The sequence below is a fragment of the Notothenia rossii genome (assembly GCF_949606895.1).
Source record: "Notothenia rossii genome assembly, chromosome: 5".
In the NCBI taxonomy this organism is placed as follows: Eukaryota; Metazoa; Chordata; class Actinopteri; order Perciformes; family Nototheniidae; genus Notothenia; species Notothenia rossii.
This window is the reverse complement of record NC_136903.1, coordinates 31,976,313-31,995,274: the sequence shown is the minus strand read 5'-3', so window position 1 is coordinate 31,995,274 and position 18,962 is coordinate 31,976,313.

The following is an 18,962-nucleotide window of genomic DNA, read 5'->3' as shown; positions in this document are numbered from 1 at the left end:
GCGACTAATTTTATAGCCCCATGCACATTAGTTAGGTGCTTCAGGAGATTGGCATTGTTGTTATTCGATGTGGACAATGCTTCCTGTCCTGCACACAGTTTACATTTGACCGTAATATTTTTTGCGTGCTTTATCCCCACAAATTGAAAATAGTGGTTATATTTCCAAGTTGTAAATGCGCTGCTGCTCTCGCTGATACTTGCATCTGCCATTGTGTGTGTGTGTGCTGGTGGTGAGCGTTGCCGTGTGTGTGTGTGTGTGTGTGTGTGTGTGTGTGTGTGTGTGTGTGTGTGTGTGTGTGTGTGTGTGTGTGTGTGTGTGTGTGTGTGTGTGTGTGTGTGTGTGTGTGTGTGTGTGTGTGTGTGTGTGTGTGTGTGTGTGTGTGTGTGTTAGCATTAGCAAGTGTTCGTGTGTGTGTATTTTCCCCATAAGGCAAGACCCGCCCAACTCTGTCTCTGATTGGCTTACCCTGAAATGTTACCCCGCGTTAACCAATCATCACTCCTCTCTGGTTACTTTCACTTTTCAATGGTGCTGTGAGAGGACATCGCTGTATTCGCCTGTAAGTTACATCCGCAGGGAGATTCGGTTCAGCTCCATCATATAATGTAACGCAGCAACGCACCCATTTAAATCACAGTAACTATAACTGCGTTACTTAACGGGTATAGGTAACTAGTAACGCTATTAGTTACCGCAAAAGTAGTTGCATTACAGTAACGCGTTGCATGTAACATGGCGAACAGTGGGACAACTTCTGCCTTGACTTGTCTATCCACTAGTGATATTATCACCAAGGTAGTAGAATATGGGATAGAAGTAACTGAACTGGAAGCTAGGAAATTCAGAGGTAAGTGAACTTTACCTTCATTCATGACTAGTCAAGTAGCTAACATTTAGCTAACTAGGGCTAATGCTTTTCATGAAAAGACCGGGGAGATGGTATCTAAACAAGCGGCAAACTCTGGGGAACAGCAGGGACGCCAATACGGAAGTGCAACCACTGCAGTTCATACATGGGCCACTAGGGACTGACTGCAGAAAGAAGCAATTTCCATAGACCCCATGTTAAAATGCCCAACTTTACAGCAGAAAAAAACATGTTTCTACCCATGGATGCAATACATATTATTATCGATGTAGTTAGATTCCACCTTCATGATTATGAATCTGTGAGTGAATTGTTTTCTAACACGACCCTTTTATTTATATTAGGTCTTAAAGTGTTTGCATAAATTAGGGCGTGGTCACTTTGATGGACATGTACATGCCTCACTGTCAGCTAACAGCAACTTGTCCACTCTGCTAGGCTACAACCATAGAGGCTACAACGTTAGTTAGTCATAGTACTGTACTTGACCCTTTAGCTTTAGCCGTGTTCGTGGTGATTGTGCCTTTTAGGGAATATTGTTACAAATACCAGACAATTAAAATGTCGTGCTGTGCGCTTGAATGTACTAACAGAACCTCCAAGAAGTCTAAAATGATAATATTATACATGTTAATCCCGTTCGCAGGTGTTTGTGTGCTTGGTAGCTTAGCTTGTTAATTATTAGCCAGCTAAGGACGTAACCCTTTATACATACATATACATTTTAGTTTATGATTCAGCCTTGGGTTAGACTTTTATAGTCTATGGCTATGACGCCCATAATGCTAAACGGGAGCAAATGTTAATAGGGGACCCAATTATCCCATTGGTGGCCGCCGGAGCTAATGGAGCCGCAGGGGGCTAGCTCCAGCCGGCGTCCCGGAGCTAGCCCACTAGCTCCGTTAGGTCCGGGCGATGGAGTCCGTCGTTATAACTGGAGATCAAGGAATGCAGTGAAATGAAGACTTGGTTCGCCTACTGTATTATTAGCTAAATAAATTATGTTGAACAAGGCTTATTAAACTGAACATCACCACAATTGTTCTGCTATGTATCGATACTTCTTTTCTTAACGTGTGAATGACAAGCATTAAGAATAACAAAATATAGCTAATTCTCTTGCAGATTGTCTCATTTGACTATGAATGTAACGTTTATATAGGGGAACTACACTGTTAGCAGTAACTTGGTATGCATGTATTTCATGTTAGCTTAGCTTCTTAGCCTGAGCTAGCTCTGTTTACTTCCAGTTCGGAGGCAGCAGGTCCCGCCTCGGCTCCGCCTCTTTGCCCTTATTTGGATTAGAGTGGGGATTAGACTCTGACGTCGCTGTCAAGCGTTAGTGGCCGACTCCGCCTACTAAGGGCTTCTCGGCAACTCTGCAGAATCCTATGGGTGACGTCACGGACACTACGTCCATTTATATATACAGTCTATGTATCTAACGCTAGCTAGCGCCACAGTCCCTGGAGAACAACAGAATACTGCCGGTTAAATGTTTGTGAATGTATTGGTCATAACACAACCGTGTGTGAAGCTAACTAACGTTACCTAGCTAACTGAACATAGTTAGCCTAGCTAACTAGCAGAGCGCCGACGCTAGCCATTAGGCCTACGTTATTTCAAAGACATAGAGTGAGCGCGCGATGGAGGCGTTGTGATAGTTGTCTGCCTACTTTGCTGGATGGGTGATTAGCCTTGTGGCTTTCACTAACGGAGCGTCCACACAGCAGCGTGCGTTGACGCTTGGCGGTGGGCGTGTCTGAAGCTTGGGGAGTCAACGCGAACAACGCGACCAACAACCAATCACATGAATCTCCCGCCCCCGACATACGAAGCAAAAAACATTCCATGCTAGCTATATACAGTATACTGTCTATGCCTGCTAGCTGTCCATTCAATGTTTAAACGAGGTACACTGGATATAAACTCCCAAAACAGGCGAAAACCTACCAGTTTCACCCACTATCTCTGCCACCTCCCTCCATGCCTGGCTCCTCCGGTTTGTATCCCGGTAGATGAACAGAGACTGATCATACAGCACAGGGTGATTCACTAGCGCAATGATTATATTCTCCTCCATTTTATGGAACATAGAAATGACCTGCGGTATGGCTCTCGCAGCAAACACGCGGTTTGATTGGCTAGAGGTTGTACTGGCAGATAGTGATGGGATTTATGGCTCTTTGAAGGGAGCCGGATCTTATGGCTCCGTTCCTTTCAAAGAGCCGTTCAAAAGAGCCGTTTTTTTTGGCGGGGTTACTTGGTTTGTCTGTGAAATAATCACCAGGATAATGATTGACTGTATTGCCAGACCTAATGTCAATAATCTGCTTTGTAAACACGACACAAGGTGGCGCCATATCCATGTCATTCATGTCCGTGAATGTACTACTTTGAATTTACCCTCCGTATGTGTTAAGTAAATAAAGTTGCCTTGCCTTGAATGAAATTCACGCAACTCTTAATATAGATACTGTGTTTTTAAGTGGCAATGGAGATCATTTGTTGGCCCTGCTTTAAAGGATATTTTGCCTTTACAAATGGTGTGCTTTTTTGGTTGAAGTGCATCAAAATGCTGCTGCGTTTGGCTCATTTTCCATCCGAAAAACACGTCGTCTACCTGTCCTGTAGCCTACCACTTGTTATGACTTCTCTCTCTCGCGTATTCCGTTAAGACCCACCCCATCTCACTCCTCCTGCTGAAACCTACTAATCAGAGTAGGGGCGGGTCTTCACAGAATACGTTTGGGGAACAAAATCAAGCTTTTTAACAGGCGAGTGGATTTTGGCAGGCAGTGAGTGCGGACTAACAATTGAACGATAACAAGAACGGCTCTCACCAAGTACGATTCGGTTCCCCTCGTTCATACCAAAGAGCCGTTCAAAAGAATCGGCTCGTTCGCGACCGACACATCACTACTGGCAGATTTTCATAAACGGAATTTGATTGGCTGACGCTTCCGTCGAAGCTTCAAAACTTTTTGTTGAACATGGTTCAACTTTTGATGCGAGCAACGCATAGCTACGCTCCCCACAATGCAGTTCGGCGAAGCGTGACGTTACTGTTGAGCATATTTGTATAATATCAAAGTCATGTTTATGTTCATGTGTATGACATCATCATAATGTGCCTGAAACGTGGTGATATTAATGAGCATGCGCAGAAACAATAAACGGCTCTTACTCCAGGCCAAACTCTGAGCGATAGTGGTCGTTTGTTTTTCTGTCCGTTAGCATACTGAATTATGTCTCACACAACAGGTTATGGGCCCAGTCAAGGAGGCCAAAGGTGGTTTAAGTTGTTATTCGACGGTGACGAGAAAAACTTTGAGTTATGGGAGACAAGGTTTTTGGCGCACATGGAACTGCGCGGCCTCAGTGAAGTTATCCTGGAAGAGCCAGCGATAGACTACAACGACGAACAAGCACTTGAAGAAGACGCCACAAAGAATGTAGAAGCATATGCTGAATTAGTGCAGTGTCTAGATAATAAGAGTTTATCACTCATAATGAGAGACGCGAAACGAGATGGAAGAAAAGCGTTGGCAGTACTCCGAGAGCACTACGCGGGAAAGGACAAACCACGAGTCGTGAGCCTGTACTGTGAACTCTAAGTTTAAGACAATCGATAAGAGCTTTAGACCCGAGGACCATGTGATAGAGCTGGCAGATGGAACGAAAACGACCGGGATGGCGAAGATGAGAGGAGAAGCCAAAGTTGTTCTGCTCGACAGCGAGGGACGGCAAGTGAAAACGAGGCTCAAACGAGCACTTTACATCCCACCTTCCCACAGGACATTTTCTCCGTGAAGGCAGCGACAGCCAGCGCAGCTGGGGTCCGCTTCAAGGACGGTGATGATTGGCTGATTCATCAAAATGGTACTAAGTTTAAAATGGATGTGTATGGTAGGCTATATTACCTTAGCACAGTAGAGGATGAAAATACTGATGATGTTTGTAATGGTTGTCATGACATCCAGACATGGCATAGAATACTTGGTCATTGTAATTTTGAGGATGTGTCTAAACTTGAGAAAGTGGTTAAAGGTATGTCGATCAATGGGAAACATGACATGTATAACTGTGAAATATGTACGCAGGAAAAATGTACTCAAAGCAGAAACAGGCAGGCAGATGCAAAAGCTAAGACAGTACTAGAGCTAGTACATACAGACCTATGCGGTCCAATAGAACCAGCAGATAAAGACGGGTACAGATATGCAATAGCATTTACTGATGATTATAGTGGGATGATTGTTCCCTACTTTATCAAAGCAAAGAGTGATACAGCAAAAGCTACTGAAAAATTCATAGCGGATACTGCTCCATATGGACACATTAAGTGCATAAGATCTGACCACGGTACTGAATTTACCGGGCATGAGTTTCAAACTTTACTTAGGACGAAAGGGATAAGGCACGAGACAAGTGCCCCATACTCACCTCACCAGAACGGTACTGCCGAGAGAGGTTGGAGGACCTTATTTGAGATGTCACGATGCTTGCAATTAGAGAGTAACCTCCCAAAGCAGTTATGGACATATGCTGTACAAACAGCAGCACAGATACGTAACAGGTGTTACTGTAAGCGTCTAGAGCAGACACCATACCGTGTTTTTACTGGCAAAACACCCGACTTGTCCAACATGAAAATACTTGGCTCTGAATGTTACAGGTATAAGCAGGATGAGAAGAAGCTAGATTCTAGATGTGCAAAGGGTATTTTTGTAGGATACGACAAATATAGCCCAGCATTCCAAGTATTTTATCCTGAAACAGGGAAAGTCCTGAAACATAGGCTGGTAAAATGTATCACAAAGAGTAGTGCAGATAGTCAGACACAGACAAATCATAATATGGATTTTGACACTTATGGAGAAACTATTCCCACAACACCAGACGGGACAAAAATGGTGAACCAGAATCAGAGAGAGCCTAATGTCGGTGTACAGTCCTATAGTGAGGAGAATATTGAGGCTAGTCAGATCCAGACAGATGGTACTCAAAGAGAGCAGGGAGAGAGTGCATGACGCTATCCCACTAGACAAAGAAACGCTCCAGAATATTTAACGGAGTATCAGTGTAAGGCTGATTGTAATGATGAAGGTGAAAATGTAGATTATTTCTACAGGGTTGCTTGTGACGTACCCAAAACATACATGCAGGCTGTAGGCTCTAAGAAATCAAAGATGTGGGCTGATGCAATGAAAGAGGAGATGAACTCTTTAACAGAGAATGAGACCTTTAGTCTGACCACACTGCCAAAGGGCAAGCAAGCAGTGGGAGGTCGTTGTGTCACGGTTTGTGAAACAAGCAGGACCCAAATGCAGATATAAACTGAAACTTCCTTTATTTCAAGGCTATGATATCTCTATACAATGACAAACAGAACACTCACCGCAGAACTAGTCAGGGAACAAGACGAACCGACCAAGACAGACAGAAAACCCAGAACTTAAATACACACAAGACTCAATCACACAACAAGACACAGGTGAGGAGGGAGGAGAAAACACAGGGGCCCAGGTGAACATAATCAGACAATTAGACACACCAGGGAAACTAATGACAAGAGGAAAACACAGGGAAAAGGACCAGACAATAACCCAAAGGAAAACATGACATGGAAAACAGCAAAAACACCCAAACCTACAAAACTATAAACGTGACATAACATGAGAATCGTGACACGTTGGGTATATGCAGTAAAGGAAAGCCCAGACGGATCTGAGATTTTTAAAGCCAGATATGTAGCTAAAGGCTATAGTCAAGTAGAGGGAATTGATTACAAGGAAACTTTTTCACCGACGGCAAATATGACTTCTGTACGTACATTGATGCAGGTGGCTATACAGGATGGTCTTATCTGAAACCAAATGGATGTGAAGACAGCTTATCTCCATGCACCAATAGACTGCGAGTTATATATGGAACAGCCCGAAGGTTTTGAGGCAAAATCTAAAACAGCTACTTAGTGTGCAAACTCAACAATTCATTGTATGGTTTAAAGCAATCCTGGCGAAACTGGAACAAGTTACTGCATGATCATCTTACAGAGAATGGGTTTGTGCAAAATGATGCTGATCATTGTGTCTACAGAAAAGAGTCTGAGAAAGAAAGAGTTATTCTATTGATATGGGTAGATGACCTACTTATAGCGGCCAATAACAACTGCTCACTCAGTGATGTCAACAGATGTTGAAGAGGAAGTTTAAAATGAAAGATTTGGGGGAACTTAAACACTTCCTAGGTATCGACTTTACACAGAGTGAGGGGGAGATCAAAATTGAACACTGCTAGAGAAGCTTTTGTTTTGTTTATTTGGATTCTGTGTACCACTGTAGAGAGTTATCAACATTTCTTTGAGTGGGAGTGTTGAGCATATTTGTATAATATCAAAGTCATGTTTATGTTCATGTGTATGACATCATCATAATGTGCCTGAAACGTGGTGATGCTAATGAGCATGCGCAGAAACAATAAACGGCTCTTACTCCAGGCCAAACTCTGAGCGATAGTGGTCGTGTGTTTTTCTGTCCGTTAGCATACTTACACTACTTTGGCTGACTGAAAACGTGGAGACGTCTGCTGAATTATGTCTAACGCAACAGTCACACCATTCAAAGTGAATGGGCAGAAGCGTTGAAGCTTCAACGCACGCCGCTGTGTGGACGGGCCGTAAAGCTCACAGACACGGGGCTGTTGACCAACATGAATCTGTTCATTGTGGAAAAGGCACTCATATTTATTTTCTTCTGCTTAAATAAAGGAGATATTGTTAATTTCCGAGACAGCGTTAGTTAGCCATAGCTCAAGATTAGCTACAGCTGTGCTAGTGATTGCTTGATATGAGCGCATGCAGACATGTAACGTTATGCGGGAAGCTATGAGGTGTGATTTGTGCCAAAGAACAGATAACTAAGCTAACTGAGCGGAGAACTGACGTGTCAACGTGCGCCAATGCTTCCATCAATTTTGAATGGGTTGATGTAGAATACAGGCGACGTCATGGGCGCGGGAAGGGGGGTGCTGAGGGCGCTGCAGCACCCCCTAGCGGCAGGGGGTGCGGAGCTCCCCTGTCTGAATTATTATTTGACGGTTATTGCTGCTCCCGCTGTGCATAATCTGTGCAATATGTAGCCAATACATTCCACATTGTTGGTAAAATAATATTTTGGCCTGCCCCGAATGTTTTTTCTGTAGCCCCGGACAATTCTACCTCAATAATATAATACATTAACCGTGCTTTACGTGAACCTCATCAAGACACTAGAAAGGACGGCAGGACTTTAATGTCCCGTGTTCAGTGAATGCAACAGAGGCAAGACACCAGACAAATCAGAGAGTTGCATGGAAATAAAAGTGTGCTTGTGTCATTCAAGCTCGCGGCTCTGTGTGTGTGCGGAAATAGCGCATTTAGTATGTGTGAGAGAGGGGGAGAGAGAGAGGGACCGGTGCCAGCAGCAGGGACCTTGTTGTTAGCATCTGGTTAGCTAGCTGCACTAACGGACATACGGAGCTGTTTGTTCCACAACAAGCTGGAGGAGAGCTCTCCTCTCAGACTGAGAGGCTCAGGTGAGCTAAAGGACTCTCTGAGTGTTTAGATAGTTAACTTTAGTCTAAGTTATCTCAGTGGGTCTCAAACGGTTTGGTCAAACATTATTCAAAAGATTATTTCCGCGGCACACCTTCATATGATCATTATAGTTAAAAAAATAATAATAGAATAAAGGAAAAACAGTTATGAAATACTATATGGCAGTAAAACAAGAATACAGTTTGAAAGGGGAGTGATTTGTAAAATATCCATAAAGAAAAAGAACATCTGCTTACAGATGTGTTTCATCTGGGTGTTGAGAGATGTATCCATAGATCTCTTAATGTTGCTCTCAAAGTGCACCAGATTGATGCTTTTAACTTCAATATTTAAAAAAGATCTTCCGGGGGGGAGCATCGTGAGCTGATTATCAAGCCTTCATTGTAACAGTCGCGGGTTTTGTGTGTTTGCGTGTGGGGAGTTTTTTTGTGCGTGCTCAGTCCAGCACCTCAGCACCCCCACTCAAAATACCTTCCCGCGCCTCTGGGCGACGTCACGACGATGTCAGACGTCACGGCGACGTATCATTGAAAGCGCTATCTTAGATATGCGTGTTGATAACGTACGTGTGGATATGCACATGAATAACGTGCGTCTCGCCTCCGTTAGCATTGTATGGCATTATCCTATATTATATTTTTCGAATGATTCCGCTCCTATAGTAATTTGGAGAGTGTTACAGGTACTGTACACTTTCTCATAGGCACAGTATTGGTATCCGGTCCGGATTAATAAGAGTTGTGTCTAGCAGCTCTCTCTCTCTCTCTCTCTCTCTCTCTCTCTCTCTCTCTCTCTCTCTCTCTCTCTCTCTCTCTCTGCTCGGGAACAGCTGATTGCTGCATGGCGATCAGCTGTCCCTCCCTCCCTCAAGGTGTGTGTGTCTGTGTCTGTGTGTCTCATTCACTGTCCCTCAGGTTGTGGCATGTTTCGATTGCCAGTTTGTGGCTTGTATTGTTGTGAACGCAACGCTGGCATAATATGATGTGCCCTGCTGACATGGCCTCTAATAAACACACAGGACTAAAATAATACGTGTTTAATTCAGCCCAGATGCGGTTTTAATGCGGCATATATTGAAGTCGTTCAAAGTTGCACCGGTATGAGGCCCAGTGAAAGCCACGCACCTTTCAGACTAGTGAATGTGCACATTTAAATTTCAGGAGAATAATGAAGATGTGATTGGTTGTTCCACTCTCCATTTCTCATGAAACCAGCGCGCTGCTGTTTACATTAGTGTGGACTGGACCGACTGAAACTGATGGCAAGGTTAATTATTGTGGAAGGATGGACCCCCATCATACAACAAAAACAGGAAGCGAAATGTGCTGAAATCAATGATTTATTCAGAACCCTGGAACGACGAAGCAGAAAGTAAGTGAGCAAACATTATGAGCTACATTTCTTTCTATATTGTAGACCGATGTGCACATCTACTGTCAACAAAACAGTTTCTCAGTCCAATGCTAAGTTAGTGGCAGGCTCTGTGTGACTGGAGACTATAAGGCTACAAAAAACCCAAACATGTCCTTAATGTTACTCAAGGCAAATATATGTAATATAACTGTTAGACTACAGCTAACTCTGGGGCTACAAACCCCTCATACTGTGAGTGCATAACTTGAGATGGTTATGTTGTCTATAAAGGGGAGACACTCATTATGGTATTGGGCCATACAAATACAGGGTCAACTCAGTGATAAAATAAGTGTTGCATAATTTATGTTCTTGAATAATGTTATTTCATAAATAGTTGTTAATGTAATGATTACATGTTCTCCTTATTCAGTTCCACTATCAGATGATGCTGATGGTGATGACCCTGAGGGAGAGATGCAGGCAGAGCTCAGTGGACAGAACTGGCAGGTACAGAGGAAACTGTGTCAATAGGCTATGACTGGCACTGAACAAAACCAAAGGAAATGTAATGACAACAGTATAAGCAAGCTATGTTCATGTTCTCTCAATAAGTTACTACAGTTCAGAGTTTAATCCATTTGGGGTCCACCCCCAAATAAAACATGTTCAGATGTAAAGGTTCCCAAATACATATGCACACTTTTTTTTAACAATATCCTATATCCATATGTTTCTATTTAAGTAGTAGATTCAAACTGTAGGGCTATCACTACGGGCAGCAACGTTGCAAATATTGACGATACATCCAGCAAAACGCTCCCAAAAAAAACTGGTAGTGGCCTGGCTGGGTGTATAATTCCCGGCCTGACCTATGGTCCCAGTCCGGCCCTGCTGACACATCACACACCCATACACTACACACACATTACTGATTAACTAATATCACAATTGAGTTACTCTCTTTAAATAAATATACTGTAATTGGAAAACAATCATGTGTGGTGTCCTTGTTTTGTCCGTCCTTGAGCCAGGGCTCCCTATTGTTGTATGTAGGTTATTCTTGGTTTTTAGAATGAATTCAGTAATGGTGTGTGTGTAACACAAACATAATAAATCATTGGATAGTGTTTCTATATAATAGAAATAAAGTAATGTATTAAGACTCAGTGCGAGTTATTACTTTCTTCCTTTACTTGGCATTCTTCAAAAATACACGGACATTGCAGCGCATCGTTTCACGTCTTTGTACAGCCTTTCTCAGCAGTAGAGTGCAATGTGTTGGCGAACCTTTGTTTCCTCCTGACAGCTCACTTAAAGGTATACTCAATTCAATTCAATAGCTTTATTAGTGTGACCTCAGTTACATATAGTATTGCCAAAGCTCTGTATAGTTGCAACATCTATACAAAATATATATATATCAATATATAAATATATCAATATATATATACTCCCCCTTGTGGCCAAAGGGCAACACAACTCTTGTCTTCAGATGTATGCTTGAGTGCAGCAAAATGTAGCACAGTGACTATTTTGTCAACTAAACATCATAAAACAATACATATTTTAGTAAACCGGACATTATAATCTCCGCACATTAACTCTATATTTTCCTCTGCCATGGTGCCAAAATGAAATGAAATAAAATAAACAATATCTAGGGGTTGCTTCTTCTCTGAACTTCTATGTATACTGCATCCCTCCATATCAAATAAACCATAAACAAATACATAAAGTCATGTTCACTGCAGTGATCTATTTTACACACAAAACTATGTGAAAACTTGGTGATATACAGTGGCATTTTCTCCTAGAGACCAAGGGAAGACAGGCATCTTCTGTTTTTTCAGCCTTTGTTATCATTTTGATAATTAAAAATATATATTCTTGTCTGTGGTTGTTTTTGCGTTCAGGGCATACAAGAGGTGTAACATTATTTGAATACCTAAACGATAATGAAATAGAGTCTAGCTTGAACAGCAACTAAGTAGCTGTAACATTACTAGGTTATTTGGTGATAACTACCAAAGTAAAGTAACTTCGGAAGCAGATGTCACGTAGCTTCTCAGACGAGAGGGGTGGCGACGAGAGTGTCACGTTCTATTTCGTATATGGCTTCGCACTCTAAGGCTATCGCTATTGGGTAATCCCCTGCGCACCCGCGCAGCAGTCGGCCCCACGTGTCCCTGGGGCCGAGTGCCGGGACAGGAGTCGGACGATTCCTACCCCACCTCCCTCCACGGTTCACCGTTCGGTTCTCCCCTCCCTCCTCTCCCTAGGACGGGGGAGACAGAGTCGGAGCAGGGTTCCAACATGCTTTCCCCTTCTCACAGCGCTACCGGCGATAGGTGGCATCCTAGGGAAACTGCCGGAGATCATACGCAAGGCGGCCACCTGCAGAGATCTCCCCGTTCCCCTAGCTCAGGACAGGTGTGCTCCGGACGACATGACCAGAGTTTTTTCGGGAAGGACGCAGACGGTCAGGAGTGACCCGATCTGGCCACGCTTCCCGGCCATCAGGAGGTTCCAGGAGGGGGCGGCGGCGAACCCGAGGACTCTGAAGGCTCTGGTGGCCACATTTGTTCCCCTCACCAAGGTGGAGGGGTTTACAGATGGTGGTTTCCCAGCCGCCCCTTCTCTGGAGCCGAGCCTGACGGCGTTTTTTGGGGTAAGACAGGCCGACATAATCGCCGGACTGCGCCCTACGTTGAGCGCCCCAGAGACCAGTATGTCGCCCGCCAGGCCGACCGGGTGCACCAGGGTACCTTTCAGGCGGCGGCGGCGGCGAATGACATCGCGCTGCTCTCCAACTCGGTGGTGATGCTGGTAGAGCGGTCCACCATCTTGGCCGCTGACGAGGCAGAGGAGATCAGCAAGGCGGCCAGCACGGCGCTCACTCTGCTCGAGTCCGTCGCTGTCTCCCAGGCAAGGATTTCCGTGTGGGTGACACAGATCCAGCGCCACCTCTGGCTGCAGCAGGCGTCTGTTACGGAGACGGCCAGAAAAGTGCTACTGGACGCTCCAATCAGCCCGGACGGGCTGTTCGGACCCCAGTTCCACAGCCATTTTGCCTCACGGGCAGCGGCGGCGAGGGCAATGGCGTGGCTTGTCACCATGACGACCATTACAGCACATCACAGAGAAGCCAGAATGGGGAAATGAGACCCATCCTTGATCTGTCAGTATTCCAGCAGCACCCGCCACGGCATCAGGGCTCGCTGCAGAAGCCTGCTGGTTTTAACCTGTCGGTTAATAAACTGCAGAGCTCGCTATTTAAGCCGGCTGCCACTAATCTGTTGATTAGTAGACATTCAGCAGGGCTCGCTGCAGAAGCCTGCCGGTTTTAACCTTGGTTAATAACCTGCAGAGCTCGCGGCATTCCTCTGTCCGAGATACGCCTCCTACACACGGTCATAATAAACCCATGAGCGCCGTTATAACGCCTTGTGTGGACAGCACTGCACACACCTCCATTCATCCCCTGAGCGTGTACACGCCTCATGATGAGAGCCGGAGTGAAACGCAGTGTGTGGAGACTCCTTGGGTTGGCTCGTTGCCATGACAACCACAGAACATCTCGAGCATGTGTGCCCACTCTCAGAGTGTTTCTCAGAGTGGCAGCGCGTGTGTCTGATGGACAGATGGATGAGCAGGCTGATCAAGCAGAGGGTACACCCTGCAGTTTGCCTCTCCCCCCCCACAGTTCAATGGGATACAGGAAACACTCCTGTCATCCCAGGAACAGTGTCTTGCGCTCCATTCAGAGCTGCTGGAACTCCCGTTGAAAGAGGATTTTTCCAGGGTTCCTCAAAGGGAGGAAAATCAGGGGTATTACTCCCATTATTTTTCTAATCCCGAAAAAGACTGGGGGAATGAGACATCCTCGATCTGTCAGTATTCCACATGCTGACGATCAAGCAGGTGCTGGAATGTGATCACCAGGACGACTGGTTCACTTCCACCTGAAGGATGCATTCCACGTAGCCTACCCATCATCCCGAAACAAAGGAAATTCCTGCGTTTCTCATTTCAGGGAATATCAGACCAGACAATCGTCTGCCGTTCGGATATTCCCTGGCTTTTGAAACCCATTATCGCTGCTTCCAGCAAAAAGTGTATTTTGTCTGAAAGGGCAATAAGACATTACCATGTAGCAACCAAAACTGACCAATCAGGTGTCTCCATAACATTGTTTCTGGAAAGTAATACATATGGCCAATACTACTAACAGCAATTTTGCAAACTGGCCAATTTGTTTTTCTGTTTCAAAGACAATGCCTTTTTGCTGTCACCTAGCAAATACATCTGATCAAACAACTATAGTTTGGCCTTAACATAAAGCTAGTCGTCAAGATACTTTCGTACAGCTCCAACAAGTTCTCGAGAATAAACAAGTTAAACACATGTACCTTTTTTTATCTCACATTTGGTCCCCACCTTAGCTTTTTTTTCAGGTTCTACGGAGCTCACCAATTGTTCACAACAGAGCCTAAAAGCATTTTATTTCTAATAGCCTGCTATATCGTCCTCCAGTCACTGTCCTCAAACATCCTGTTCTGTAGCCCGCTCAGTGGATGCTGTGATTGGTCGTAACCCTCTGTCAAGGATAAACAAATAGCAGTGGAGCACCAGCAATCTGTTACTTTACCACGGTAAAGTAACGTGTTATAGCAGAAAGTTTAATACAGCGTATTTCTGGTATATCCATTTTAATGTCACCTGATATATAGGATGTGTGTTAGACTTGAATGGACAAGTCAATTTTTTCCTCTTAATTATAGAGAGGTTTTTTCATATATATTCCTAAAATAATGTCCCATTTTAAGTAGAAGTAGATTAGCGCAAATGGTATTTTCTTCCACTTTTGTGTTATAATCAAAAGGTGGTTTTTGGGCTATTTGTGAGTAGGTAAGGGACAGTCCAACCTGTGATTTCTGCCTTGAATAAAATTATTACCCGTTGATAAGTATTTTTCAGAAAGTCATTTTGGGCTTTCAAGGGCGGAACTCAGTAGGTTATCTGTTAGAGTTTTATCTGTAAGAGTTTTATCTGTAAGAGTTTTTGTATGATCTGGAAACTTAAATTAATAAAAGGAGGAAATGTATGTGCGCTCATTTGCAGACGTATATTGTTTGTAAATGGGATAATTCATATCCTGCAAGACTCCTAAAAGAGCATGAGACGGTTGAGTCACACACAGTTAAAGAGACAATGGTCGGTCTGAATTATAAATAGATGTATTCATTTCCAAGTGAGCTGACTTCGAGGTGAGAGGAAGTTCAGAGAAGGCCTTAGGGTATAAGAACAGTTAACCTTTGTTAGTTAACTAATCCTATGGATGTCATGAGACAAGGACGTTTAAACATTTACAAATATAGCTTTCAGAGAGATAAACATGTGACATTTGTGTTGTAGGCTGCATGATAAGATGTGTGTGTGTGTTGCATGGCTGTGGGACTGCTTGAGGGCAGAGGGACATAGACACACACACACACACACACACACACACACACACACACACACACACACACACTGTAAGGAGATGGAGCGAAACAGATGGAATCAACGACTGCTGACTCATTGCCTTGGGCCACGCACCGAAGTGAAACCGGCCAATGGAGAACTGCCAACTCACTGGCTAGCTCGCCCAGAAGTGAAATCGCCAATAAAAAATAGCTAGGGAGGAGCAACCGACACAACTCCTCCCCACTTGTGTGTATAAATATTATGATATTCTGATGCTCAGCGCCCTTTCTGACTGGCTGTCGTGATACGCATTATCGCACAGTGGTGGACAGAGTACTCTGCATTTGTGTACTGTTACAGGTTGCTCTGTATTATGTATTGTTGTTTTTTACCATTAAAGCAGATTATTGTTTAACCTTTATCCTGGTGCTTTGAGTTCCTTCTTTTGTGAACCAGCTCATCAAGGGACGCACGGAGCCGAGGTGAACCTTCCAACCACTCAATTGGGTGGTGCTCCAACAACGGCTTTGCGCGGAGGAAAGTCAGTGGAAGACATTTGCACTGCTGCATCTTGGTCTTCCCCCTGTTCATTTTTTCTATTTTATTTGAGGGATGTCTCCCATTCCTCTCTGGCACACCCTGTACTGGGTGTCTTGTCAGAGTGAGGGACGTCAGGGATCCAGATGTGCGCCTCTCTCCTGCCTCTCGGCACGCGGAGAGCGGCCCTTTTTCCCTCTTATGAGAGGGATGTTTCCTTTTTTCCTCTGACACATTTTGTACGGAGTGTCTTGTCAGAGTGAGTGACGTCAGGGATCCAGCTGTGCGCTCTCCTGCCTGTTTGCATGCAGAGAACTGCTGTTCCTCCTCTTTTTGTCACTGGGCAAAGTGTGACCTTCGTCTCTACTTTCTCACAGTGGCAGGTATGTATTGTTCCCAGCCTTCGTCCCCTCATGCAAAAATCCCCACAACGTCATGACGTCACCGTTTACGTAGCTGATTTTCTCCTCAACGGTGCTCACAACAACAACAACAACAATGGGTGACTGCGTCGGGTTGATGATCCTGTTACTTTTAATCATACGAAGAAGGTTAAATTAAATAACTACTTCTCCAACCTTATACTTTTCTCCGATAGCTGCTATAATACAAAACAAAACGTCTGCCTGCTCTCCACAATGATCAATAACAGCGAACGGATGGTCAAAGTAAGGTACAAATAAACAGAATCACACAAAGTCTGGTTAGTGTTGCCTGACTTTATAAAGTGTGTTTTTTTAATAAGTGTGTGGTTGCGTTCTAGTCACTTTGCTCAGCGCTACAGCTTGTTACAACTTGTATTTGCCGTACTTAAACTGTTAGTTCAGTTTAATCTCGCCCCCCCTCCTACGTAAGGACAAAAGCCTTTTCGAGAGCTCGTTTACAAATGAACTTTTTCTAATGAGGTGTTATCTGGGTTACATCACAATATATGTTTTGATTTCCATAACCTGACATATGCCTGATTTGTTTGTGTCACACAACCAACTGGGAAGACTCTATGGGAAACTGTTTTGAAAAGGGCAGGCACTTTCATATACCTGGCAGGGGATTGGATGAACCACCTGTCTATCATATCTGTGCACATGACGTCTTTTGATTGACAGTCTGTCAGCTATGAAAGTGCGACCAATACATGTGTGCCATATACTGACAAAGAATCCCCTTTAGCTCAACAGCTCCGTAGTGGCCAAACATCTGCTGCCTTCTCTTTAAACTCAATGAGTTTCACGAAAAAGATTTGGGTTAATTTAAAAAGTTGTCTCCTCTGATTAGAACACCTGGCATATGTCTTTAAAACGGCGGTTCAAAGCTGAAAGGACGCCCCTGGTGCACCACGAGGTATTTCGAAACATGAGGCAAAGATTTGGGCATCATAGATCACCCCAAACGCCAGAAAATAACCAGGGAAGCATAACGACTTCTGTCAGACGATCTTCAGCGAGTTTATTCCTATCAGCCTGTACAGTATACACTTAAAACTGAGTCAGTAAATACAGTATATAGAAAATGGTGGCACTGCTATATTAGGGCTGCTCAGTTAATCGTATTTTAATCGCAATTACGATTATGGCTTGCAACGATTACGAAAAAAACGTAATCGAAATAAAACGACTATTTCTTTATTATTATTACTTTTTTTTTTTTTTTTTTTTTTGGGGGGGGGTTTTCAGTTGAAATATACTTAAAGTTCAGGGTAATCGAGTGTCAAAAACATACTGTAAATGTTTTTCTCCAATAAATTGATGTTTTCAAAGTAAATGGATAATCGTTTTCAATAATCGTGATATCAGTTATTGACCCAAATAATCGAGATTAAGATTTTTGCCATAATCGAGCAGCCCTATGCTATATGGGGCACCTAGTATGAGAGAAACACAGAAGGGGTTTGTGACTTTACTTCAGAAGTCGCTGGACCGAGAGCTGTTGACGTTTCACTGCATCCTGCACCAAGAAGCACTGTGCTTTAAAACATTTCCCCCCGAATGCAATGAGGTAATGGACCTTGTCACTCAGATAGTGAACAAAAATAATGGCAAAAGGGTTAAACAACTGACAGTTCTGTTCATTGTTGGATGAAGTCGACAGTGCATATTCGCATCTCCTGCGGCACAATAAAGTCCGGTGGCTGTCCAGGGGAGAGTTGCTGAAACGGTCTGCTGCTTGTCTAGACCATAAAGCAAGGACCTCACTTATCCAGAACTGGAACACCCAGATTGGCTGGAAAAGTTGCACTTCATGGTGGATATGACAGGTCACCTTAACATGCTGAACAAAAGTCTCCAGGGAAAAGGAAGCACGGCCCTTCAGATGCTGGAGGATGTTTTGGCGTTTGAGCCCAAGATGACAGTGTTTGCCAGAGATGTGCAGAAAGGTACGTTCTCTCACTTCCACTCCCTGAAAGAGTTCAAAGAAGCACACAACCACATAAATTGTGAGTACTTACAGCGTGCAGTCCTCACAATGCAGACGGCTTTTGGACAAAGATTCAGTGAGTTCAGAAAGGAAAAAAACACATTATCCTTCCCCGTAACATCCCTGGACATCGACCCATCCATGCTGAACATGTCACCATTCACAGGAGTAAGTCAACCCGATCTTGAAATTGAACCGGCCGACATAGCTGATAAAGAGTTATGGGTGTCCAAGTTCAAAAGCCTGACAGCTGATCTCGAAGATGTCGCCCGTCAGAAGGCTATTCTCGCTCGGGAGCACAAATGGAGCGATTTGGAAATCCTCCCCAAACCCGACAAACTTGTGTTTGAGACATGGAATGCCATTCCCGACACTTATATGAACATGAAGAAGTATGCATTTGGAGTCCTGTCCATCTTTGGATCCACATACTTATGCGAGCAGATTTTCTCCAGCATGAACTACATAAAATCCAAATATCGCTCTCGCCTCACAGATGACAGCCTGCAGTCCTGTGTGAAGATCAAAGTCACGTCTTACAGCCCCGATATAGAGAAGCTCAGTAGTGATGTTCAGAAACAGAAATCACATTAAACAGGTGAGAACACTACCATTTAATAGGCTATTATTTTGCAAAAAATACATTCTAGAACCTGAGCTGAGTAGTTTTGTTTTATGTTCAGGGTCGATCGTTGATTGCTGTACGTAGCTGAGGAA